The following is a 26,454-nucleotide window of genomic DNA, read 5'->3' on the forward strand; positions in this document are numbered from 1 at the left end:
TTTTTTTGCTCATTAGGTCAGATATGAGATGGTGAAACAAACATAGTCGTTTTGGGGTGGGGGGGTGGGGGCCTCCACTGTCACCGTCTTAACCTCCCACACCTCCCGAAAAACTTGTGGGTCTTGGGGGGGTCCACACTGGAAATCACACTGCTGCTCTCTCATCATTACACCCCGGCTCACCGCGCAGCGCCGGGACTTCTTCTTCTTTCTTTTTTTTTTCCTCCCTCTGTCTCCTGAACCGGCCTGGAACCGACCTAATTAGGCTGTCATCTCCATTCTCTTGTCTTTGAGGCAGCTGGATTTTCTGTGATTAGTTTTCTTCGTGTCATTTCAAAAACGGCTCAAAGGCCGCAAACTCTCTCTCTTTTTTTTTTTTTTTCCTGCCCCACCATCTAAATTAATCAACAGCATCCTTTTTTTCCGCCTTCCCTCACGTCGAACCTCAAGCTAATTGTTGAGGGACGGCAGCGTCTCTGTGTCTTGTTCCCTCAGAGAGACAAAAGAGGGCTGTAATTCTATTTCTGAGATCACGACCCAGACTATGACCGTCGGAGTCCGCTCTCTCCCCTCTCCCCTCGCAATGACCCGGCCGCTGGAGGCTATAATCGACCTGCACCTTTTGACCCGTGCTTGTACACAAACTGTACGATCATTATGTAGCAGGTAATGCATACAAGAAAAACTGCCGTCTTCCTGCGGGTGCAGAAGGCTAAATTAATTAGCATGAAAGTCAAGGATAGCTAATGGGCAGCCCAGACAAATAACGCAATGAGGGCTTCTTGTATTCCGCAGTAATTCAAACACACTGAGCTTATTTGATTATATATTCCTGCCAAATGCACACTCATCTCCTATGCAAAAAGGGGACCTAATGGCATACTAATGCACAGTGTTAACCATTATGCATGAGCCATTTGAGCCTAAGCCACCATGAAAGCCAATCCAACCATAGCCCTCCAAATTCCACAGTGTGCCTTATTTTTCAGAGCAGTTTATTCTCTTGAAATCTGCAATTAATTGTTCGGAGTTAATTGCAGCCCGAACTGCAGATGACCTCTCGCCGCATCGCCGCGGAGACGAGTGTAATAGATGTAGCGCGGAGGAAAGGACGCGCTCGGAGGGATTAGTCCCGACTCTCCCATCGCGGCTGAAGGCTCGGACGTCACTCCCGAAGATAAACACCTGACCGAAATGAAGAGGCGCTTCACGAGATGTGACGTGGCGATGCTGTACGGTGGTCCTACAGTCGCTCCTGAAAGTGAAAGCAAAGACTTTAATCCGACGAATCCACGCGGGAGAAAAAAAAACAAAAAAACAGAGAGCAGATCAGCTCCTCTCACTCCTTAGAACATTTATTAATATGCCTCAAGGCTTTAACTAAACCAATACCACTTTCATCATTAACCTCGTTATGATGCACTCAGTAAGAAACTTTTAAAATTAATGTTTATAAAGGTTATTTCTAAAACCATGCAAACGCAAGTCAAAGATAACAATTTTTATAAAGTAGAAAACTAATGACATGATTTCACCTTCAAGTTAAAAAAACTAAACAAAGTTGGTAAATTGGATGTCTTTAAAAAAAACCTTTGTACAATCAGGTGGCCTTCTTCTGCACACAACCAGTTTTCCTGGAAGAAATGTGTTTCAAATTAGGGATGTGTTTTGCAATTCTCATGAAAATGTAATGGATAGTATTAAATAAACCTGAACAATTAAGAAATAGAGATCTATCCTCACTTATAAAAGGTTTTCCTGGGAACTACACAAATGACGTCTCAGGTGAGTGCATTAGCATTTGCCAAAGTTTTAAGGGTTAATGATTTGGTTGAACCATTGTTCAACCAAATCATTAATCCTGAACTAACTCGGTCTTCCTGACAGCGATATGAAAGATTCCCTACTTTTATTAACATGAGCATTAGTCTGTAGCCACAGTAACTGTGATTAGCATTAGCGAACTGAGATAAACGTTAACTTCCTTCCGTAAGAGCCGTCTGCACATCAGCAGTTTAAACTACAAAAACACAGATGAACACATGCTACCAAGTCAAAATGAGGGAAGCTGCCAAAGGTAAACAAGGAGTTACTTTTCGAAGAAACGTTTTTATGATCCTCAGTAACTTGTGAAGTAACGACTGGAGCATCGTTCTTCAGCGAATTAAGATTACTTCAGCAAACATCCACATTATAGAGCATCTTCCCTCCACTAACATTCAAATTATGGTGATTCTTCCTCTACTGACCTCTAGATTACAGAGCATCTTCCTCTGCAAACATCTAGATTATAGAGCATCGTCCTCTACGAACGTCTAGATTATAAAGAGCATCGTCCTCTACGAACATCTAGATTACAGAGCATCTTCCTCTGCAAACATCTAGATTATAGAGCATCGTCCTCTACGAACGTCTAGATTATAAAGAGCATCTTCCTCTACTGACCTCTAGATTATGGAGCATCTTCCTCTACTGACCTCTAGATTATAGAGCATCTTGCTCTACTGACCTCTAGATTATAGAGCGTCTTCCTCTACTTACCTCTAGATTATAGAGCATCTTCCTCTGCAAACATCTAGCTTATAGAGCATCATCCTCTATGAACGTCTAGATTATAAAGAGCATCTTCCTCTACTGACCTCGAGATTACAGAGCATCTTCCTCTGCAAACATCTAGCTTATAGAGCATCTTCCTCTATGAACGTCAAGTTTATAAAGAGCATCTTCCTCTACTGACCTCGAGATTACAGAGCATCTTCCTCTGCAAACATCTAGATTATAGAGCATCGTCCTCTATGAACGTCTAGATTATAAAGAGCATCTTCCTCTACTGACCTCGAGATTACAGAGCATCTTCCTCTGCAAACATCTAGATTATAGAGCATCGTCCTCTATGAACGTCTAGATTATAAAGAGCATCGTCCTCTACGAACGTCTAGATTATAAAGAGTATCTTCCTCTACGAACATCCAGATCATAGAGCATCTTCCTCCCAGTAACTGATGACCAAGCCTAATGTGTTCCAGAACAAGTGCATCCTTGTCAGTAACTTTAAAAAGCACCAACTCGAGGTTCCAAATGAAGTCCTGAGTTTCATCATCGTGCTCTTTGCTGGGAAAGTGTGACTCTGCTGTTTAGTCACGGAGGGATGTTTTCAACCCGCGTCCGCCGGTTTTGAAGAGAAGTGAAGGCCACAAAGCGGCTCCACTCCTCAAAGACATTTCAAGCTCTGGAAATTTGACCCAGCTTCGTCACTATCCATCACTCGTGGTCATTAACCTGTGACACACAGCAGCCATCTATCATCCCGCATCATAAATCACCCTGTCCTTTGAAACAAAGCCATTTCTGCAACTTACAATGCAATCCCACGAGGGAGTAGAAATAAGGGGAGAGAAAGAACGCAGTTCGGGGGGGGGGGGGGGGGGTTTGGACTGATCTGACGATGGTCGTATCTTGTGCCCGGGTGCACGTCGACCGATACGAGACAATCCACGTGCATGCTAGCCTCGCTCTTAATCGGCTGTGATTATAACTAATGGCTATACTGATGTACGTTTTCTCCCCAGCAGGATGGTGCAATTAGGATCAAGTGAATTCAGTTTCTCCTCAGGCGGTCCCCAAACCCTCTTTCTCGGGATGTGTGCTTCGCCGAGCACATGCACAGTGTGTTTGCGTGTGAAGCAGAGGCAGTGTCTGCATCCACTGTGTGTATAAAACCACACACACCCCCACACACACCAGCTTTTCAACGTGCCACAGATTCTCCTGCTGGTTTCCCAGATTTTTTAGAAACTTCTCCAACTCTTTTTTTTTTTTTTTTTTTTTTTGGAGGCACTTGTGCGTGGTGACTATTTTAAAGCTCTCATCTTTAGCCGTGAAAATCTTGACGGCTTTTTCACAAAGACGTGGCTGCAGGAGATCTTCTGCATGCCTCTGCTGCCATCGACGTCTTTATGATCGTTCAGGGAAACATCAATATGCGCTAGAATGAAGGGGAAAAAAGACAAAACGGCTCTCCGTTTGCTCGCCAGCGGGCGTTGCCACTCATGTCAGATTGTTTCAGACTCTCAACCATAGCTTAACCACTTAAAATGGACATTTTAAATGCTCACTTCTGTTGTTTCTGATAATGATGACATTTGGTCAGATCTTGTAAGATTGAATGAGACAGAAGTATGGACATATGGCGGCATATGGATGGATGATTGTCTGTATTTGTACTGAATGTAAAGCATGAATTGACTTTTGGCTAAGGCCCGCCCCTGAACGCAAACAAACCAATAGCATTTAACTACCAGCTGCCCAGAAAAGCTGACTCGGCGTAAATCTCCGTAGAGGTGGCAAAGGTTTGGTTGTTTTCTGGAAAATCAAACTTTTCCTTGTTTAAACATGTATATTGTTTATATCTTGTTTTATTTTTTTGGTCCAAGTTCCCATGAACTGTGTTATAGCCATATTGGTGAAGCTTCTTCAGTTTCAGATGAAAAATACATCAACATTATGAAACAGAAATGTGGATTTTGAGGCATGCACAGTGGGTCGCGGGGGTTTTTCGGTACACTGGTGAAAACATGTTTGGATTCCTCTTGACCCGGCTCGTCCATCCCCAGCACTTTCACGGCGAGCAGGAGAAAACATGGGCAAACATGTGCAGTGAGAATCTCTGCAGTTTTGTTGATGGTAGATGACTGCATTATTCATCAAACAAGACTCGCCTCTGGTGAAATGCTCCACCCTGCAGATTTCCAAGTTGGTTTTGTGTGTGTGTGTGTGTGTATGTGTGTGCGTGTGTGCGTGTGTGTGTTTGTGTGAAAAATATGCTGGGGAAACTCGTATATAAACACGGTAGCCGCTACGGGCCAATTACACATGGAGGCTGATTCAGATTGTGTTTAGTTTCCATTAATTAGGAATGTTTTTGGTCAAGAGATGATCAAACTGCTCTTTTATTTTAAAGTCAAGCTGCTTCCCTAAACATTAAATCTACATGAAGTTTTTTTTTCCCCCGTACAGCAGGGGATTAACAGGAGGAGGGCTTACCAACAGAGCTCCAATCACATTTTTAAACATTGTATACGTTGAAGGAATACAAATGTCTTCAGATTCAGTCTTGTTCTCTCTCAATAACACTGCTGTTCTTCTGTTGCTTTCACCTCTTTCACATTGAAGCCTTCACAGTCCAGTGACTTGAAAACAGACTGTGCAAAAGCTCTGATTCCCCTCAAAATATCAACAGACTTGTGTATTGTTGGGTCCTTTTCAGGAATTTCGCTGTGCTCAAAAGGCATTTTGGAGAACATAAAAGCCACTATGTGTATTAAATCAACGTTTCCTGGCAGTTATTCACATCACTAATACAATATTAACTCGTATTTGCACGAGGTTTACCTGCTGTTGCATTGACTGTTTCTCTGATGCGTCATTTGTGTTCCCATAACTTTTCTTCATATTTGACGCTCGTCCTGAAGCAGAACTGGTTCAGGAGTGGTTCGAGGAACAAGCTTGGACTCAAGATTCCCTTAATCCCAATCTAATGAAACTGATGTTCTGTGCTCGATAAAAAATGAGCCCAACACACACAGGCTCCACCTTCTCACCTTTTTCACTTAAGGCTGGTTACAAACTGCAATTTTAACAATCGTACGATTAGTTCTAGTTCATCCCAGCCTGCAAATTTAAGTTTTTCTGTTTCCTTATTTATATTGGCGTGTTGTTTACCAAACAAGATTATGGCTAAAGACTCTTTCTGGATAATTAAAGCCTATTTTATTACATATTTGTACTCCTGGTAATCTCTTGTTTGTCATGCTTAGGTGACGTAATGGACCAATTTCAGTTTTTTTGTTCTTTTGTCAATGAAGGTCATCAATTCAGAATGTTAATTACTCATTTTCCAAAATAATATTGAATTTCTGTGAGAAAAAAAAGGGAAATTGCAACCATTTATGTAGGTGGGTGGCTGACGAGGCTATCTTCTTTGTTTAAATCCCACATAAGATTTTTTTCTATTATAGCCACAAAGCGTATATTTGGGTTCATTTCCAGCATATTTCTATTGGTTAGTTAGTTGATGGATGTCACCACAGCAGCCATGTGAGATGATCGCCCCATATTTTTGACAATGTCCGAATTTTATCACAGGTTGAAAGACCATAACAACTGCCGTCCTTGAATCGGTCTCGCAGTGCGACGTAGGGCCACCGATTTAGAGCCAAAACCAAAGATATCAATTATTCCTATCTCTCGTCAAGGAGAGCCGGAAGTCATGTGTAGCAGCTTTAAAAATATCTGCTGTTAACGTCTTGATGTACAAAGGTGTGGACTCCAAGAGCTTCAGGCAGCAGGCAGGTGGTCATTATCTTATGGCTGATAAATGTAATACAGGCTGGTGTGCATGTTACCCAGGGGGAAGGGATTGGAGGGTTTACTTTTCATCTGTATCTCCATCCTCCGAACATACAGCCACATAAACATATTCTCGGCGCACACTCGTATACACTCATCAAATCAAGCCACGTCTCCATGGAAACTGGAGCCGAATAAAGAGATTGCCTTAATCACTCGATAAGTAGTGCAAACTCTGCTCTCATCTGGCCAAAGACATTCACTTTCCCCAATACCGTTTGAAATCAACTGTCTGAAATATGTGGAGCCATTTTCATTCTATTACCCGGAGTTGTACAATGTGACATGTGGGAGAGCTCTCCAATATGTTGTACTTGGGGTTAATTAAAAATGTAATGGTCAAGTCTGTATTTCTAATAGAGCTGACAGGAGCTCATAATTCATTCAGATTGATTGGATATTAAACCACTGGTCTGTATAACCAGTCGTCACAGTTAACTGTATGCGTGGAACAATTATCCTTGAATGGGAGCTGAAGATTCGCGTCGTTCTGATCCCTACGTGGACGGAAATCTAAAGGAATGGGAGCTTTTTCAATGTTCTTTTTTTCCATATTCACCACTAAATCCTTGAAGAGAAGTGATATATATATGTATATATAATTAATTTTTTTTCCTTTATGTGCTTGTGACCACCATTTTGATGACATATCAAATGAAAACTTTGAAATGCTGAAGAAAATGTACACGGCGTTCAGCTTGTATGTGCGTGTGAATGTCTTTAGGGTAACGTCAATGTGAGGTCACTTGATTTTTGACCTTTTTTGCTTCGTCAAGTTTTTATGTGAAACTATTTCTTCGGTTGGTTTATCGACCATACAAGATCTGAAACTTTCTCAGAGGTTTCAAGCTTGTGAGGTTATATACATCTCAAATTACTTTTAAAAAGTGATTTACCACAACCGAGTAAGAAATATGCAATTTATGTAATGTAGAAACTCACTGAAAAGACTATTGAGCTGAATAATAAATGGATTTAACGGCATCTGAATTAATGTATAAAAAGTATTACATCATATTAAAAGAACGGATTTGGTTTATTTTCACTTAATTCAGTTCTAGGTTTTCTATTGAGTTGATGGTGGTGCAATCATAATTTACAGATTATTCATATCTTCTGAAATTATATATAATTTGAATTGATTTATAAATTAATTCTAACAATTTGGTTTGGTTCCATGAATGAATTCATTCATTCATCCAACTGTATTTCAATATTATTTGTGCGTTTGAATATTTTCTATTTATACAGGAACGTTTCAATTGGGCACAGCAGTTTGGTGTACCACAGGGTTCAGTCCTGGGTCCTCTGCTTTTATTCTACACACATGCTGCCATTTCAATCCATAATAGGAAGTTGCTATTTTAATATCTGTTTCTGTGTGGACAACACTGTTTCTTTGTTTCACCATGTTAACTCACCTAGACTGTCAATTTATTTGAGCCTTAACCTCAAATAAATCCTTTATTTTTTATCTCGTAACATCTCAAGAGTAATTTCTTGATTTTCTAAGCGGCAACAACCATTTTGCTTGAAATGTAAGTACATCTTTGTTTCGTGGTTTGCAGTGTTTCACCGCATTTTGTAACCACCTGACGACAAAACTGATAATCCCAAGAAGAAATCATCAGCCAAATGGTGTGCAGGAGTCTCTCGGACTCTGCAAACAAGGGAAAAGTTGTTTTCTGGCTTGGTAAAACGCACAAAAACTCCCTCCTCCGCTTGTCACTCATGGAAGAGGAACAGCATGCGAGCAGAATACTGATTCTGCTGCAGACCTCTGTAGGCCTTGTTTGAATTATTTTAGTGGTAAATTAGGTGTTAGCGAAATCCTTTTCCTCTTCACTGTCGCTTGTTAGGAGGTCTTTCCAGTCGGTTTCTGTGTCTTTTTGTGGCGACAACAAACCGCCGGAGTCACATGCGTCTGAATCCATTTCACAAAGCTAGATATAACAATGTATTGTACTTTTATATCAGACTGATTAATGACGCTGTTGACAGCTCTGCACTGTAGCTGCTGGGCTAATTTTAGCTCCACACGCTAACAAGACAAACTCCTGCACAGCCTCAAATCCCACTGCCTCGCTCACATCTTCACACCAACAGTAATAATTCATCCAAGTCGTGGTGTTTTTTTGTTCTTTTTGTTTTGTATTTTTTCAATCATTGCTGATTGGACTGCACTCTACAGATGTAACTTAAGTATCACGGCCATGAATATATATCATGAGACGCGGCTGTTTATCCCTTTGCGTTGTTAATATACAAGCATGTCTGACAAGGACTTAACAAATGCAATTCTTCGGCTTTATAATGCAACTCGACAACACGCTGTGATGGATGTGCCAGTTTCAGGTTTTTCCTCTCCCCCCAACAATAAAGCAACTACACAGGCTTTATCTGCGTTACCCATCCCCGTCCCCCGAGGCAGCGCTCTGATGTGGATGAAGTGAAAAATTATCGCTGTGGGAGAGAAGATGGGCGCTTGTCGACTGTACCTGGATTTCAGTGCCTGATTTATTTGCATAAAAGAGAAAGTAGAGAGGGAAAGAAAGAACAAATATAAAAGTGGATGACTGAATATCTTTTTTTTTTTTTTTTTGTCCTCACCTTTTCAGTGGAAGATAATGAGGTTACTGTGAATCTAACGAAAGTCGAACCGATTCAGAGCAGTCAAACACATAATTCCGCAAATGCTTTCACACCCATTCACCTTTCATTAATTAAAACACCTTTGTATCGCACGTGTGGAAAATGCAGCCTTTGAGTTCCCCCATATGTTTTCTTCATAAATAATTGAAAATAATGGATCATGTATGGCTCTTTGCAATATGCTTCGGTTGACTTGTGTTGGTGCGTTCACGGGAAACTAAAGCGTGAAAGAAGATATCCATACCCTGTCAGACTAACGACTTCCCAGAAGTTAAGATTCGACGAAACTATTTTAACACAATACAAAGGGAAAACTGACAATTGGCTTGCTGTGGCTACTAAACATGTTGATAAAGACTTGATACACATCATTTCTTTCTCATCGACATTTCTTTTTGTGTATCATTTGTGGATTGCTTTCCCACCGTACTGACTGCTTATTTCATGTTGTCCTGTAAACAACTCAGAAGTAGGAGTTTTCCAACTGGTTGTTTTCCATTTCGATAAGTCTTATAGCAAATGCAGCTTTTGTAAGACATGAGTCAATGTGTTGCCCTCAAGGCAATTGTTTTCCGTGATAAATAGGTTCATGTGTTTAAAAATGCTAAGAAGGGGTAAATAATGAAAAAAAAAAAGATAATTTAGAAGTATTTTGCATAAGCATTTCATGATTATTTGTGATTTTGATTAAAAAAGTAATTAGTGAATAACACTACTTCCTGTTTCCAGTTTTCATGTGAGCTCTAGCGAGATGTATGTGACAATCTGTCGCAGTGCATTTGGTTATATAGTTTACTAATCCGTTGCCACTTTAAAGAATCTGCGTTTAAACAGACTGGTGATTTCTCCTGTTGCTGGGTCATCTCCATTCAAATCTTATTTAGATAAAAGCTATAATTTACTCGGTCCAGTCCCTCCAATCTGAGACTAAAAAGCATCTGACCCGTAACTGCTGCTCCTCGTGACGTCTGAATTACCATCTCAAAAACAGGAGCAAAAAAAAGACCTGACAACTGTGGCGCCAGAAGGGCAGTTTTTCTAGAGAAATTAAAAATACAAATTATCATTCAGTCAAGACGGAAGTACATCTGCAGCTCTTGAGCTGCAAGTGCTGATCTCATATGAATAACAAATTAATGTAGGGAATAAATTATGCAAATGAACGAATCTGTCTGTCTTCATTTAGAGTGAGATTTCCAACATCAGCGGGCAAAAAAAAAAAAAAAAGAAGCCAGGATGTCGTTTTCAGATGAAAAGCTTCAGAGGTGACACTCACAGAGAGTCTTAATGTGAGGAATTAATGAGCAGGGACTCAATGATATTTTGTCTCTTGCAGCGATCACCTCCTATCTGTATTCTATTTGGATGCCGTGTTTTGTCTTCTTCATATCTTTGTGCTCATGGAAGAGAAAAGGTCCTTTGTTTTTAATGAATTTCACTAAAACTCAACTTTCTTACAATTTAGACTTTTATCCGTCTTAACCTGCGAAAGGGAAAAAAGTCAATTTGATGTGATGCAAATTAATAAATTACCATGTAAACACGAATGAAACACGACTAACTTACAACCTTCCAATGTTATGAGGGGATTTCGGGTCACATTATCAGCAACTGGGATGTTTTTGTAAACATTGCCAACATAAACAACAACGTTACATATAACGCCTCTACATTTGGCAGTACCGCATTAGGTACTGATTAGTATTACATCAATAACTCGGTTACCTATACTGATATTTTGGTATATGAAAACCATTGTGACACGATGGAGCATCTTCCTCAAACTGGTTCATGTAGAAAAGTGAGAAACAATCATGGCTTACAGTTTATCAAGCAAAACCTTTTGGAAAAAAAACCCCAACTATTTCACCACCAATAGCTTCAAATTCTTCAAATTTCTCCAAATGATATAAAACTCCCCACCCCATTTACATCAAATGCGATGCAACATATCTTACTCCACAGGTTTCCAAGCTTTTCCCACTGATCCTGCCCAGACTTCACACAATGTCTGATGTGCTCCAATTAGACCCTGTTTACATGAGAGTACTCAACTGCTAAACACGATCATTTGTATGTTTTCATTTCGGAAAAGTTTCATGTTCACACACAATGAAGTACTTGAACAACCCCCAACATGCTTGCAGAGAACGATACAATGAAAACGCTCCTATAAACTGTCTTTCTCCGTCGCGGTGAAGCGCTCGGTGAGATATATGCCTCCACTTGCGGAGATGATGTTGTAGTAAATGTATACCTTCATAGCAGAAGTGCTGTTAAGTTCAAAAGCGGTTACAAACATCGTGGATTCTTCTATTGTTATTCAATCAGCTGAAGCATGTGAAAAACCTTCGGCTGGTCACGAGTTGCTTCCTCTGAATGCAAAATAAAAGACACGAGCCGGCGCTCTGCACTTCGCTTATCTCTGAGATCGTTTACCTTTTTGTTGCTTTCCAGAGTCCCCTCAAGAGAGACAGCATATTTCATATTTCTAAAAATATAATCCACTCCCAGGGGCTTTTTTTTTTTTACCCCCCTCTCCAAAGCCTGAAAGACATTTTTGAAGATTTTAAACTTTTTTTTCTCAGCTATTTTCAGTCCGTCTAAAAATATATGTAACTGCAGTGATGGATGCTTTTACAAATCCAGCAGAAGCAACGTGTAGGTCACCAAGCAGGAGTGCATCCGTGCTGCATATTTCATACCCTGATAAATTATTTGTTTTGTCAATCACAGAAACTCAAAGTGTTGAGAAATTTGTACAGTTTTGTTCCAAGTCAAATCCTCCTGACTCTCACACACGCACACACACACACACGCATATCCACACACAGATCTGTTAACAGGAGCTGCAGCAGGGAGAGGAATAAAGGCGTCATGAATAAATATGTCGGTAGGTGTTATGTATCCATATGGTCAGGCTTTACATTCATCACATGGGTTCTGGGGAGAGCAACATGTTTTCTCTTGTCTGTCGCCAGGTTGGCGGAATAATGGGAATAAAACACAATTAACAGAATATTTTGAGATGCAGAATTAAATTAAGCCTCAAGGCGCAGGCACATACTCATACTCGCATTATCAAGATAATCACACTAGGTACGTGCAAAAATATAATTACAGTGTTATTTGCGCAGCGTAGTCTGTGAATAATGGTCAACATCCTTGGAAGAAATTGTATGAAATGCCATTGACATTGTTTGCATAGGGTAAAATATGTATTCTCTTTCCTTAATGCAGGGAATGTGGTTTAACTTTTACTCTCTTTACATTATTTCAAAACATATCTTGGATGCTTCAATTCACTCGCATCTATCAGGTGATCTATCAGCCACGTCGTTACTGATGGTTTAAGACATCAGCCCCGTAACATTCTCTCTGTGTATCTGTCACATGGGATAACAAATACCGAGCATAAAGAAAATGTCAAACTGAAACGGCAACAGCTTGACAAGTACAATACAACAATTCAGTGTATTATAGCCATGATGCTCTCCAGGCCTTGAACTGTCACATCTTGAGGCGGCTGTATCCCACCCTAGTGGGTGGGATTGAGCACCTTGCATGGCAGCTGCCTCCATTAGTGTGTGAATGTGTGAATGTCATTAACAGTGTAAAAAAGAAATGTTGGAAAAGTGCTCGAAAAGGGAAATCGCTTTAGCGTTAATCATGGATTTTCCCCGTGTCGCTGATTGTAGATATTTGTTTACACGTCATTGGTGTCTTCAATGGCAGCGCCAATAATAGTCTTCTTGTTCCTGTTCGATGTTTCACCCACTTATTTAGTGTTGGTATGCTATATCGGGCTAAATCGTGCTATTGCTACCTAGCTGAGGGGCTGCAGCATTCCAATGTTGTTAAAAAGGAACGGGGCCATGGTGACGTTTCCTTTTTGTAGGAGTACTTTAAGTTTGCAGGGCTAATAAAACCATGGGCCTTGTTGTCTGCTGCATCGTCACAATCGGCATGTCAGGAACCTAACTTTCTGAGAAATGTTCCGTATTTCACTGAAAAATAAGCACAATTGAATGTATTGATTTCTACTTTTTCAGCACAGCCAAGCAGTATATGTTTTTATTGCCGGTTGGCTAAGAGGGCAACTGAAACACTCACAGATTGAGTTTGTTCGGCAAACAGAAAGTGGAATGAGGAAGATGTGAATTCAGTTCATGTTCTGGATCCACAAAAGGAAAATGGTGTTAAAAGATTATAGGGATTTTATGAATGGATATATGATAATAATAGATCCAGAAGAAAATGTATAGGATTCAGATTAAAAACCGTATATACAGTATGTTGGATTGGGGGAGGGAACAGCTGTAAAGCATACGCTCTCAGTGCCTTCTTGTCGTTTAGGCTCGAGTCTGATTTTTGCATCTTAACTTGTAATATTTCTATGATGACATGAACATTTTAAACAACCTTGACTTATTTGTTGATTTGGAAGATGGAAGAAATTGCCCATAATGGATGAAATAAATGAAGATGCAGGTTTCTTTTATGTAGTTTGTCAGCGCATTACAGCCCTTCGAACTATCTGTGTGGTTGATTCACAAAAGACATGCTGCTGAGGTGAAGTGATGGGAAAGTACTTTATTAACCTCCTTGACAGGTGTAATGATACAAACCTAGCTACTATTAACCCACTCTCACTGGCAGAAGTGTCGAGATAGCTTTTTTTTTCTTTTTTTCTTATTCCTCCCCTGAAATCCTGTCAAATTGAGTTTCCTCAGTAAGCCGTGACACGGCCGGTGAGACTGCGTGGTTATCTGTCAGCTCCACAATCGCTTGTTTTGATTGGTATTAGGCCAAGAGCGCTGTCAGACGACGGGATATAAAAGGGAATCGGGAATCATAATCCCACTTCTACAAGATTTTCAGCTGGTTGAAAGTCCCGGCGATTCTTTTAAAGTTTGCGTGCGCGCAAGACATGTCGGCGGACGCCGGCCCGGCCTCTCCAGCCTCACCGCGGGGCTTTAACCACCCGAGCTTTGATGTGTGGTTAGATGCGTCGACACAGAGAGAGACGGCGAGGGAGCGAGCCAGTTTCGAGTTCAAGGCCGAGTGAAGTCGAATTCACACTTTCAAACTTGAGTGTAGCCTTGGAAAAGGAAAAGGAGAGAAAGAGTCACTGGAGATGGCAGCAGTGATGAGTAAAGTAATCACTCTAAAGGTCATTTTCATAAACCTTTTAATCATCGATGTTGAGCAACACTGGAGACAAAGAAAACGAGGGTTCGTGCTTTTATTGTAAAGTCTTGTTTCATGTTGAGTTTCTTTAAGAATAAAATAAGGCAGATCTTTATGGATGGATGAATACAGGTGGTAGTTGAGGTACTGAACATTTGTTTCACTCCTGCATGTTCATAGTTGTAGTCAAGACCCCCTAACCAAAGACCGGGTCAAGCCCACGACCGGAGCATCCCAGGACTAAAACAAGACTTTATGGATCTGATATCAGACCATGACTGGTCTCAGATCCTTTACGGCTCTTTATGGATTTAAGTCAAGTCCAAGACCAGAGAATCCCAAGACAAGACCAAGACTTTACTGAGCCAAGACCAAGATCAGAGCTTTTTAAGACCAAGACGAGAACAAGGCTTTAAGATGCCAGGATTAAGACCTTGAAATAGTGGCGACCGGTCTTGAGACTAAGACTTGAAGGAGCCAAGATCAAGACCAGAGCAACCCAAGAGCACAGCATTACGAATCTGAGAAAAAGTGCAGCTCAAGACTGAAATGAGCCCAAGACAAGACCAGGATTTTAAGAATCGGAGACTGGGTGAAGACCATGATCTTGAAAATGTGGAGGCCGGTCTTGAGACCAAGACCGCTCTTCAGTACTACAACAACAGTAGCTTGTCGTGACGTACACTGTACAGTTCTCCACAATCCTCCCAGGTAGGAGATATGAAGAGGACGACTTTATTTAACAGCTCATTTAACATGCATGTGCAGTAGCTTTAGCTCAGGCTGCTAATGGTCTGTATCCCCCAGGACCTGTCACAAGATGTATGGGAATGGAAATATGTAACAGTAGCACGCGGCTCTCCTGCTATTTCAGAAAGGTTTGATAGAAAAGCCTTTTGTCTTTTTAAAACTTGGGACTAAAGTGCGATGCAGAAATGTGGATTAAAAAGTATGAAGTTTGATGTTCTTAAATGGTTCGCCATATGGTAAGGTCCCAAAAACACCACCCATGGGCCAAAACCGCCCCGCGAGACGATCCAATCCAGAAAATATAGACAGGAAATTTTTGTTATATTTGATATATGTAGCAAGATTATGATGTTTTAGTGAGAGTCGTCGATGTAACACAACAATTGTGTTGGAAAAAGTCCTGCAAGAACACTGCAAAATACACTTGGCAGAAGTAGTTTGTGATATTTGTGCTGTATTTTGCACCAGGAGGTATATTTTGGGTAATTTTGTTGAACGATATTGAACAACATTTTAAAAATGTAATTAAACTTTTTTTTTGGAACTAATTTTAATGTAAATTTGAAGTTGACCAGAATTATGTTTTCAGAGGTTTCCATGGTGTCGTGTTCCTGGATTAAAATTTGAGTTTGACCTCTGACCTGTGTGCTGAATATTGTCCTGGCTCCTGTGTGACGGCTCGGCCCGCTGGACGTACGGACGATGGACGGGCGGATTTCAAACACCCCTGTACATAACATGATTGACACGCCGTGGAGAGTGAGGCGAGGGAGCTAAAAAGTCAAACCCCTTGTTTCAAACTGTGTGTCTGACACATTCCTGACAGCCGCTGGCCACTGCGTGGTTTTCACACACACACACTGCGGTGGAAACCACCAATCCCCTCAGGACCACCCACTACCCCGGGCGTTTAATCCAAACAACTGCCCTCGTCTTCACCCCCATGTGGAACAATTAGGACCAATGACTTCTGATGGATCCACCGCAGTCCTTCTGCTGTAGATCCCAGACTCTCACTAATAATCCAAACCACACCGGGTTCCTTTGCGAGCTGCATCCAGGCCCGTGTAGGGGTGTGTGTGTGTGTGTGTGTGTGTGTGTGTGTGTGTGTGTGTGGGGGGGGGGGGGGTCACTTTGGGGCTTTTATCAGGTGCTGTAAAGTGTCATCAGTGAGTGTTGGTGTGTTAATATGTGGAGCCCACTGTCAGCTCCTGTCTCCTTGTCAGCTGGATCGCTGCCAAGCGAGCCTCCAACAAGTGTTGTTCCACATCGCCGAGGCTTTATTATTCAGGAGGAGGGGGGGGTGGGGGGTGCTCTGTCCAGCTGTGCTGTCAAGGGTAGCTGTGCAGAACGCCACTAATCTGTTTCCAAAGATATTATCAATCAATGATTGTCACTGACACATTTATACATTTAGAATTCACGTTGCCTCGACAGACACACACAAAAAATATTTTTGGTTGCACACACACGCATAAATCGGCGCCACAAAGCCGTATGTTTTTGTAGTAAAGTAAGTAATGCAAATAAGAAGAGCTTAAATTTTTTTTGGGATTTTAAGAAAATCATAGTAGCGTAGATTCTAGTCCCACTTTTGCAGATTTCCCTATAGCAAGTTATTGAAACTTTTATGAATAAAGAAAATACCGGTAGATACCTTTTGGGCTATAATATTATAATACTACAAATATAAAGCACCACCTAAAATGGAAATGAAAACAAAAACATAATTTAGCTATGAGATAAAAAAAAAAATACCATCATAAAAAATGCATTTTAGCTCACATTATAACTGCCTTTTGGATAAGAATATTATAGTATAAGAGTAAAATGCATATTGATGATTATGTAAGGCACTACTAAACAATACAGGTGAGAAGAATAACATTAACAAAACCTTGAACCCAGAACAATGAAATGCTAATGGCTCCCCAGTCACTTAAAGGTAATGAATATATGTATGAAATATACATTTGCATGCATAAACAATGTACATAACTCTTGATCAAATGAAACAAAAATTGAGTCAATGAATTTAATGCCATACATTGTAGAGCACACAATAGCATTATACCGCGTTGGTGATGTATGTATTACAAGTTAAAGGATCTCTCAAGCCTTTAACCAGTTTGTGCAGTCAGAGTGGAAAATATACTGGGACGAGACCATGTTTCTCTAATTGCAGAGGTTCCCACGGTTCCTGCTGGCGGTCTGATGGTGGGAGGTATATTAATCGCTGTAACTCCTCACCGACGCTCCAAATCCTCTTTTGTTTTCACACTCAGCCCACCTGGATAGTTTTTATAGCACAAAAGGTCAGTCTGCAGTAACACAAGGTTACTGTGTGTGCACGTGTGTGTGTGTGTGTGTGTGTGTGTGTGTGTGTGTGTGTGTGTGTGTCACAGGCTCAGGCCTCACGTTTGTGTACTTAAAGCCTCTTTATTTTTCCTTCAGATTTCTTCAGCAACAGTAAAGCATTCACTTCTTGAGAGAAAGCACACGTTTGGTGTCTCGACCTCGCGTCTTCACGTGTGTGCTGCCGAGGAGAGTTAACATTCAGGTTGACTTGAACGCCTCTCGGCGCTTCCTCCTTGAGCTGAAAAATGTGAAGCTGCACGTTTAGGTTTTAGATCATTTGCGGCCATCCTGACTTAATTGTTTTATTTTTTTGGAACCCCGTTGGAGTACCCCAGTAGTTACATTTTCTTTTCAATCGCAATGAGCTTGAAATTGTTTATTCCTGAGTTGTTGATTATCTCCTGGGTTTTCGCAGCTCCGTATAGAAACCTTTGAAACTGGATTTAACTGAAGTGTGTCTGAGTCAAACCACAGTGGGAAGCGTCTCTCACCTCACAGTGACAAGAGTTTCCCAAGTTTAGCAATCGGCTATGGAATCATATGTGCTGTCAATCTATTGATTTATTCTAATCAGGTAATCGGACAATTTGTGTGAAATGGTTGGTATTTGGTTGCTATATCTGTTTCAAACATTTTTTTTTTTTTTACTAATAAAAGACAATGAAGCGATGGTGCTTGTACTAAGAATATGAGAAAGAAAAAATATTATTAATTACAACAATAACAAAAAAGATGATGATGATAATAATGGATATGTATGTTTTCTGTCCAAAAGTTATCACGAGTAATTGCTCCATCCATCCATCCATCCATCCATCCATCCATCCATCCAAATTGGACTACAATTTGTGTGTTTCTCATTTGGAAGAGAAAGAGCACTGTTATTCTGTACAAAAGAATCTACAGATGCAAAGACATCAGAACCATCTGCTGTAGTGTTCTTATTCCTCACAAATCATCATAATCGCCATACTCAACATCACCTCTGCCGACTGTAAAAAGTCCGAGAGGTAAAAGTAGATCTGAAACTCTCCTCGGGTTGAATTTTCCGCATAAAGAGTTAACGGCACATTTAAAAATAGTGCTTCTCTTCCCCTTTTCTCCCTGTTTTTTCCTTCACTTGTTTTGTGAAGTGGGAGGACCTTTACTTTTTTTTTTTCTTCTTCTTCTTCTTTCAGAGCTGGAACTTGGCCTGTGAGTTGGGCGCTTGCTCGACTTGATCCTCTTTTTTTTTTTTTTTTTTTTTTTTCATTCCCTCTGCTCGCCAATTTTCCTGACAACTGAAGCAGAATGCAGACACCAGGAGAGAAAAGGAGGTTTGAGGCTGACGCAAAGCCATGACAGGCCGTCTCTGCCCTTTCTGTGACGGCTGGTCTCACCCCCCCCCCCCCCTCCCCAAAAAACCTTCCCCAGACAAGAGGGAGGGTTTATCATCGCTGATAAAGCACTCATGATCTGGGAGGAATCAGCCCTGGATGTTTATTACATGAGGTCAGAGTGTGCTAATGGAGAAACTGCTGCAGATCATGTCATCGCCCCGGGGCAACAGGGCGGCAGATACTGACAGGGTGATTTCTTTGTCCTCTCTCTCTCCCTCGCTCTCTCTCTCTCTCTCCCTCGCTCTCTCTCTCTCTCTCTCTCTCTCTCTCTCCCTCTCTTCAAAGATACTCGCTGTGGAAAGGTCACAGTCAAGTAGAACATTTCTTGCACTTATCTAGCTCATTGTATCTGTGCTGATTCAATATACGGGAAAAAAATAATCATCTTTATTCCTTGCAGAATTCTGTGCTTCATACTTTGTGCCCTCTGATATTGTCAGCATTGGAAACCCGGATGAAACGGGCTTAAAGTGGCGAGAAATAACACACAATCTGTTGGAGAAATACATGTCTAAAATCACATTTCCTTTACTTAAGTACAGTCTTTAGGTAAGTACATTTTCCTGCTTCTACACTGCTCTTTGCCCTATCCAGGGTGTCGAGTACTCTTTGCCTTGTGCAGTCTCTACACTGCCCTACGCCCCGTCATGGCTCTGCACTGCCCTACGTCTTGTCCTGGGGTTGTTTAACCTCCCGTTCCCCTGTCACCGAAGTCTGGAGGCCGTTGTTGCAGAAGATGGATGCATTTCAATTACGTGTCCGTGTTTGCTGACTCAGCTCCTCCTCCGGTGAGGACTGCACGCTGACTGCTGCTGTTCAGGTGTCTGAGAAACACTCAAACTCACCTGAGGCCCACAATTAGCGTCGAACAGCTGCTGAGCTTCCTGTGCCACAACAATTCGCACTCGGCGGACACGGCCCGTCAGCCCACCGACAGATCGCCGGCGTGGAGCGACGAGCTCATATTCTCCCATGCCCACTTTCACTCCTTTGTCCCTGGATATGTGAATACAGGCAAAGAGGCAATAACACCTTCTCCTTTTATGCTTCACGCTGAGTGCCAGTGTTCCGTCCTCAGAGCAAAACCGCACATTAAAGAGACTTTCATTCATTTTCATCAGTGTGCCGCTGGATGGAAACGCTTCTTCAATTTCAACTGCTTGTTGACCCCCCGCGGAAAGCAGGCCGGCGAGCCGCTAGCCCCCAGGTAACCCTGGCCAGGGCAACATCAATAGCAAGTGGTGGCACCATTAACGAGAGACGCTGGCTGTGTGTGATGTGAATCATACAGAGGGCTGCAGGGATCCGGTGCTGTGTGAGGCATACAGTGTTTTCAATGAATATTAGCAGGGACCCGGACAGATGGTTTCTCTTGAGGCTTTTCCTGTTAGGAACAAGTGTCACATGTGAAAGTGGTTACCTTAAATCATCTGCTCTACGGCATCTGGAGCAAAAAATCATTATCATTAAAAAAAAAAAAAAGTTCAGACACCAGCAAAAAGGAAAAGCTGTCAAATGCGCCTGTGAAGTTAGCCTCATGTTCCATTAGTGTGAAAGTTCTGGCTTCTAAGTGGGGGAACACATAACAGGGGAAATTCCCACTTGGAAAGCTGACAAAACGACCACTTATCATCATGTGAATGCGCTGAAGTGGGAATTTACCAATGGTATAATTCCCAGCTCCATGAACACACGCTTCCTTTATAATAACATCTGACAGTGTAAGATAAATGCTGTAGTTTATCTTTTATCATAATACTGCATACTAATTTACTAAATAATTTAGGGATAAATGGGAAAAGGACATCTAAACACAGTCAAGGTGTTTTATATGGTCCTATGTCATTAATATGCATTTTTATCCAAGTGGGGATTTTACAAGCGGTAACTTTCGAGTTGTTGAGCTCCACGAATTTCAGCCTAACAAATAGAACGAAGATATTTTGTTGAATGTGTGTGGGAGTTTATTGTGGATAAAGTGACAATAGCAAGGCGAACTCCAGAAACCACAACTATTTCCATCATGTTAGAAGTGAAGTCTGATTGATAATATTGATTTTACCCACATCATTTATAACAGTATTATTTGGAATGGAGGGTTGTTTTTTTTTTTGGGTGACTTAAAACTTCCTGTTGTCAGGGTAACGATTTTAATTCAGAAATATGAATTTCACAAGTGGTCAATTTCATATTTCTCAGTTTCGCAAATATGACATAACAGTTACTGGTAACAACAAATCCTATAAAGTTATAACGGTACTTTATTTCCCTATTACATGAAGGCACTTTGGTTGGAAATATACATTTGTGGGATGAGTAGCAGAGCTAATTACGTGGGTTTGTTACCAATTAAAGTCTCAGTGGATTTCGAATAGGAATATAATATCTGGACTTTGGTCTGACATCATTTCCACACATTTAGCTTTTTTACTCTGTTTGCATTCGTCTCAAATTAAGTACGAACTGCATTCATTCCGCATCTTCCCAACGTACAAACGGAATAGAGAAGTTTCCTTTGTCAGTGACTTCTATGCGTGGCGCACATAAAAAAAAAAAAAAAAAGACGACGACGATGACATAAAAGCGAGGAACTGTACGGGAGAACGAGGCTTGAGCCGGGAGGAAAGGCGCCTATTGTGTGTGTGTGTGTGTGTGTGTGTGTGTGAGATGGTGAGGAGCCGCAGAACGAGCGACTGAAAGTGAAGCAGATAAGAGCGAGGACGGAGCAGATTCAGAGCAGCAACACGTTCCCCGTCCACGGCCTTGTTTAGTAGACGGCGTTTGAAGATATTGACTCAAAGAAAAGAACCCGCGGCTCGAAACAGCCTTCAAATGGCCACATTTTACTTTTATGCTCTGAGAACATTTCAGATGGTCTTTTTTTTTTTGTCTTCTTGGTTTGTTGTTTTTTTTTTTTTGACTTTTGCTAGAATAAAGAAGTTGGATCAGTCTTTACTTTCACCAGTTCACTGTTGTTGTTTTTATCTATACAATGATTCACGTCATGGTCTCTTTTGACTGATGACAATAATAAAAAAACAAAAAACGAGCTCTGTGAATGTGACACTTCAGACGTTGACACTGTTTTGTTTACATACACACTCATCAAAATGTCAAGTTTTTCCTGGTTTTGATAATGTTTCGGTTAATTTCTTTTTCTTACGCTTTCAGTTCGACAGAAACGTCATCTTCTCTCAGGGCCCTTTTTTACATCCAAAACAAATCCAGAGTAAAGCTCCACAACCCCACATGCGAAAGCAGAGGCAACAGTAAAAAAAGAAGAAAAACAAACAAAAAAAAGTCCTCTTTTTACTACCAAGAATCCTCCAACTGATCCAGACTCTGAGGTGACAGCGTTCTGCCACAGCGGTTATTGTTAGAAGATTGTATGAGAGAAAAAAGGGGAAAGGACAGAAAGCTGGAGCAACAAACAAACACATTGGCATCACACAGGAAAGCTGCAGGCTGGATGGAAGCAGGAGTTCAGTAACTTTATTTTTTTTTCTCGCTCACAAGTCAGAGATCCTTGCAGGAAGGTACAGAGGGAGAACAAAGAAGAAGAGAACACAAACTATAGAGGCTGACTGTGTTTGCTGGAGTCGTCTTCTCCCAAACGGAAGGTTGCGGGTTCGATTGCCCACCATTCTTGCCCTGTCCACATGTCAAGAGTGTCCTTGAGCAAGACACCGTAACCCCAAACTGCTCCCAGCTGAACTGTGTTCAGACAATAGATCCGCTGCAAGCACAGTCATGGAATCTTTTGAAAGAAAATACTTGGAAGTCATTTGTTTGACCACATATAAGTGCAGGGTTACTCTCACACGTTCAACTTTTTGTGCAAAGTATTGGTATCGGCGCGGCCAGCCCCGGTTTTTACTCTGTGCTTTGTGGAGTTTTTCCAGTCGGCTGTGGTCAGGAAGGAGAAAAGGTGAACCGGTGACGGGGTCACAGACGAGGCCCGTGTGGTTCGATCCAACAGCGTCTAAACTGCTGGAGATCAAACTGCTGTGGAAATCCATGTTGGTTCCGACAAAACTGAGGCGATGCACAATGCTGTACATGTTTTGTTGTATAAGACGCCGTCCATGTGTTAGGTAAATCTTGTTTTGGCTCGTCAGCACTTTTGGTGACCTAAAAACAAGAAGGTGTCGTCTGACTTCACAGTTTGACAAACTCCTGGACAATCAAGGTGATATTGTCTTTTCTTGCAAGGATGATATAATAGAATTGTCTTCAGCTTTTTTTTTTTCAATCACTGTCTGATTCTTATGTCTTTTGTCTCCCTGAGATGGTTTTTATAAGGAGATTCTCCTGACACCATGCTGACCCCTGTCTACCGCTACAATGATCAACAATAGTCAGTGAGCATCAGAACTGGACAACGGCGCAATGGAAGAAGGTTACCTGTGTGAAAACGCGGCAGGCTTCATGATATTCAGGAGGTCATAATGATCGGTGAATTAACTGGAGGAGAAATCCAGAGGACAGAAACCAACTGGCCCATTTAACTTTTTACACATTACTACATCACACAGCAGTGTAGAGCGGCGCTTCGCCCCCAACACAACCTGTACAGTTACAAACACGAAGCAGGCGAAGGAACCTCATAACACACTAAATAGGAAATACAGTTTCACTCTTATATTCGGTACAGATGAGTTCCTTTTCTCTGAGGATAAACTCTTTGGGTTTTCCACGCTGCCTCGGGGTGCTTCAGCTTGCAGTTTCAAACTTTCATTCGCCAGTTTTGCAAGATGAATTCAGCTCTAATCTCGTCAATTGTTTCAATCTTGGTTCACTCTGTTTTTTTTCTTCTTCCTTTTACTGGTTCATCTTTGACGATTTCTGTTTTCGCCCACTGCCTACTTTGCAAGCTTAAATTTGTGTGTATTGCACAACACGATTTTCAAATACTTTTTTTGTATCTAGATTTTTGAATAAATTCGTGAATACATTTTGTTTTATTTTTTAATTCCGAACATCTTAAAAGAGAAGAAAGAAAATAAAACAAACAAGTAATAATGAAAAACATCAAAATAAGTGAAGGAAAATTTTTTTTTAAATATGGAATTTTTAGCGATAGCACACTTTTTAGATTTGGCACTCGCTTTACATGTTCAAAAGGGGGAAGGAAGAAGTCGAGACTTATTTAATCCTACCCATTTGCATTGTCATTATTTCTCTTTTTAGTCACACAATAATTTTTTCAATCTTAATTTAACTTCAAAATAATTTCATAATTACACCCAAGTATTTACTGTGACACTTAAGACAGACAACATTAATCAGTCTACGTGACACCAAACTGAATTAAGTTTGGTAATTGTTTGATTTCGACACTTAATTTGTCCCGTAGTTTAAACACCACTTCTGGTGGATAAATGCTCAAACTCAGTTTTGTGACACGAACGAATGCTGACTCACCTATTTTTAAAATATTAGAGATTCCTGACACTCCCATGAATCTTTGTTGTAGATTTGAAAAAAACAAAAAACAATACAAAAACCCCACATAACTTATCTGTAAACATGAACGTTATAACATGAGAATTGATCCAAAAACAGACCTCAGTCGATACGACTAAGCATTAACATTTTGGTATTGAGCTCTGATGGGTGGTTGTGGCGCGGCGGGTGTCGTGCTCGTCTCTCATATGAAAGGTTGCGCATGTGATTCCCCCACCTCCCCCTCGCTACATGTCAAATCATCCTTGAGCAAGACGCTGAACCCTAAACTGCTCCCAATGGATGGACCAAGCGCCCTGCAAGGCAGCCGCCTCCATTGTTGTGCGTTTGAATGGGCGAATGATTAACAGTGTGAACTGCTGAAACGGTGGATGAAGCGCCATATAAATGAAATCCATTTACCATTTGAGTCCCCACAATTGTCTATTTCCTCTGTGAAATTTTCACCTGCTGGCTGATGTATCCGCCCACTGGCCGTCGCCATGATGAAGACGCAATCGGCGCTATTCTCTTCATCTGTCAGTGATCGGAAATGTTGTTCAGTGTGAATTGTAGTATGGTTGGAACTGGTTCTGTAGTGTGCAGCAGAGGATGGTGGGGTCTTCCCCCGCTCTCACAGATCAGCCCGCAGGCTCCTCTGACGCTCTGCATGACAAACACTGTGTTGTGATTCCCAGCGCCTCTGTATTTCTTTCTTTCATTTTTTTTTTTTTTTCTCCACGGGGTCTGATTATAATGCGCCGTACGCTTCCTGCCCAGCCTGCACAGTGAGCGGCGCTCAGTAATCTGTACATTATTTTAATTACCTGTCAACACTGGGGAAGGTGATGGGCAGGGCGCAGGGGGATTCATCATTAGCTCAACGTCTTACTGTACAGTGCTTTATTGGAATGAACAAAATACTTTAGACTTAATGAAATTATATGTGAACATGAATTAGCATAACAGCTAACATGTGTCAAAAGAGTCACGCACTCACATGCATGTGTGTGTGTAGTGGTGGTGGTGGGGGTGGGCTTGGGTATCCTGTAGCTCCCCCTGGGTTCGCCATAGCACCCCCAAGATATATAGATTTTTTTTTAAGTGGTGTATTTGATTTTTTTTTTTTTAATGTGTGACCATTATCATTTCTTGTCTGGGTAATTAATAAATACACCAATAAAACATGTATGTATTTTATTTACTTTTATTTTAAGGCAGGGCTGCTATGAGCATGCCAAACCTATAGGGGGCAGTGTAGCAAGAAGCATGAAGCCATGATAGCTAATCAGAATCCTGGGAGAAAAAACAGGACGTCACAAATTGTGACATAAATAGGAATCAAAATTCAGGAATCATCGTTTGCAGTGAGTCGTAGCTGCGTTTATGCGTAAATGCTCGGCCCAAATGCAGAGAAATATCCCTGTTTTATTTTCTTCAGATAACCAGGTACATATAAACGTGGCCTGAATGACCACACTCCCCCAAAGCACTTGCAGGAAAAAAATTAAATAAAATCTCTGGCGCGGCCACTGGTGTGAACGCCCTTCGAGACATGCAGACTTTCACTGTCGCGCGCCCCGCGTTGGCTTCCCGTAGCCGTGGGATTACCTGAGCTCATGAAGCATGAGGGGCACACGAGGCGTTACCGCATAAAGCAATGTTTACATAAAATAAAGGTGTGGAAATGGCTTCAAAGCGGAGCAGATAAAGGAACACCAAACGTGTTATGTAGTGGATCTGCCAGAGAGAAACCCTTCCAGGAAGCTGCACAGGTACCCGCCTCGCCGCCGCCGCCTCTTCTTCTCCTGTGAAAATGTTTTTTTTTTTGAGAGAGAGAGAGAGAGAGAGAGAGAGAGAGAGAGATGCCACTGTACCAAAACAAACAGGATAAATCTCACCAGCAGAGGCAGTGGTGCAGAGACGAGCCTGACAACAGCCGCGGGGCCCAGCCACCGCTGCACTCCGCCTAATCAAGCAGCCTTTTGAACACCGTGTCACTTTTATCCTGCTTTAGAAAATAAAATAAAAAAATAAATAAAAACAGTGTGAGAGCATGGGGTTTCAGGTACCATCGCAAACAACAAGAAGACAATAGGAGATTTCTCTCTCGGTTCTTCAGGAGTAGCCGTCCGTCAGGTCTTGAAATAAATCCGTGCTGTGCATAGGGAGGTGGAAAGAAACAAAATAAAGCCATGTGCAGTGTGTAGGAAGCGGGAGTACAAGCTTTCTCTGCAGAATAATGAAGTTTCTTCGTGGCTGCAAGCGTCTG

Source organism: Blennius ocellaris (assembly GCF_963422515.1).
Source record: "Blennius ocellaris genome assembly, chromosome: 10".
Lineage (NCBI taxonomy): Eukaryota > Metazoa > Chordata > Actinopteri > Blenniiformes > Blenniidae > Blennius > Blennius ocellaris.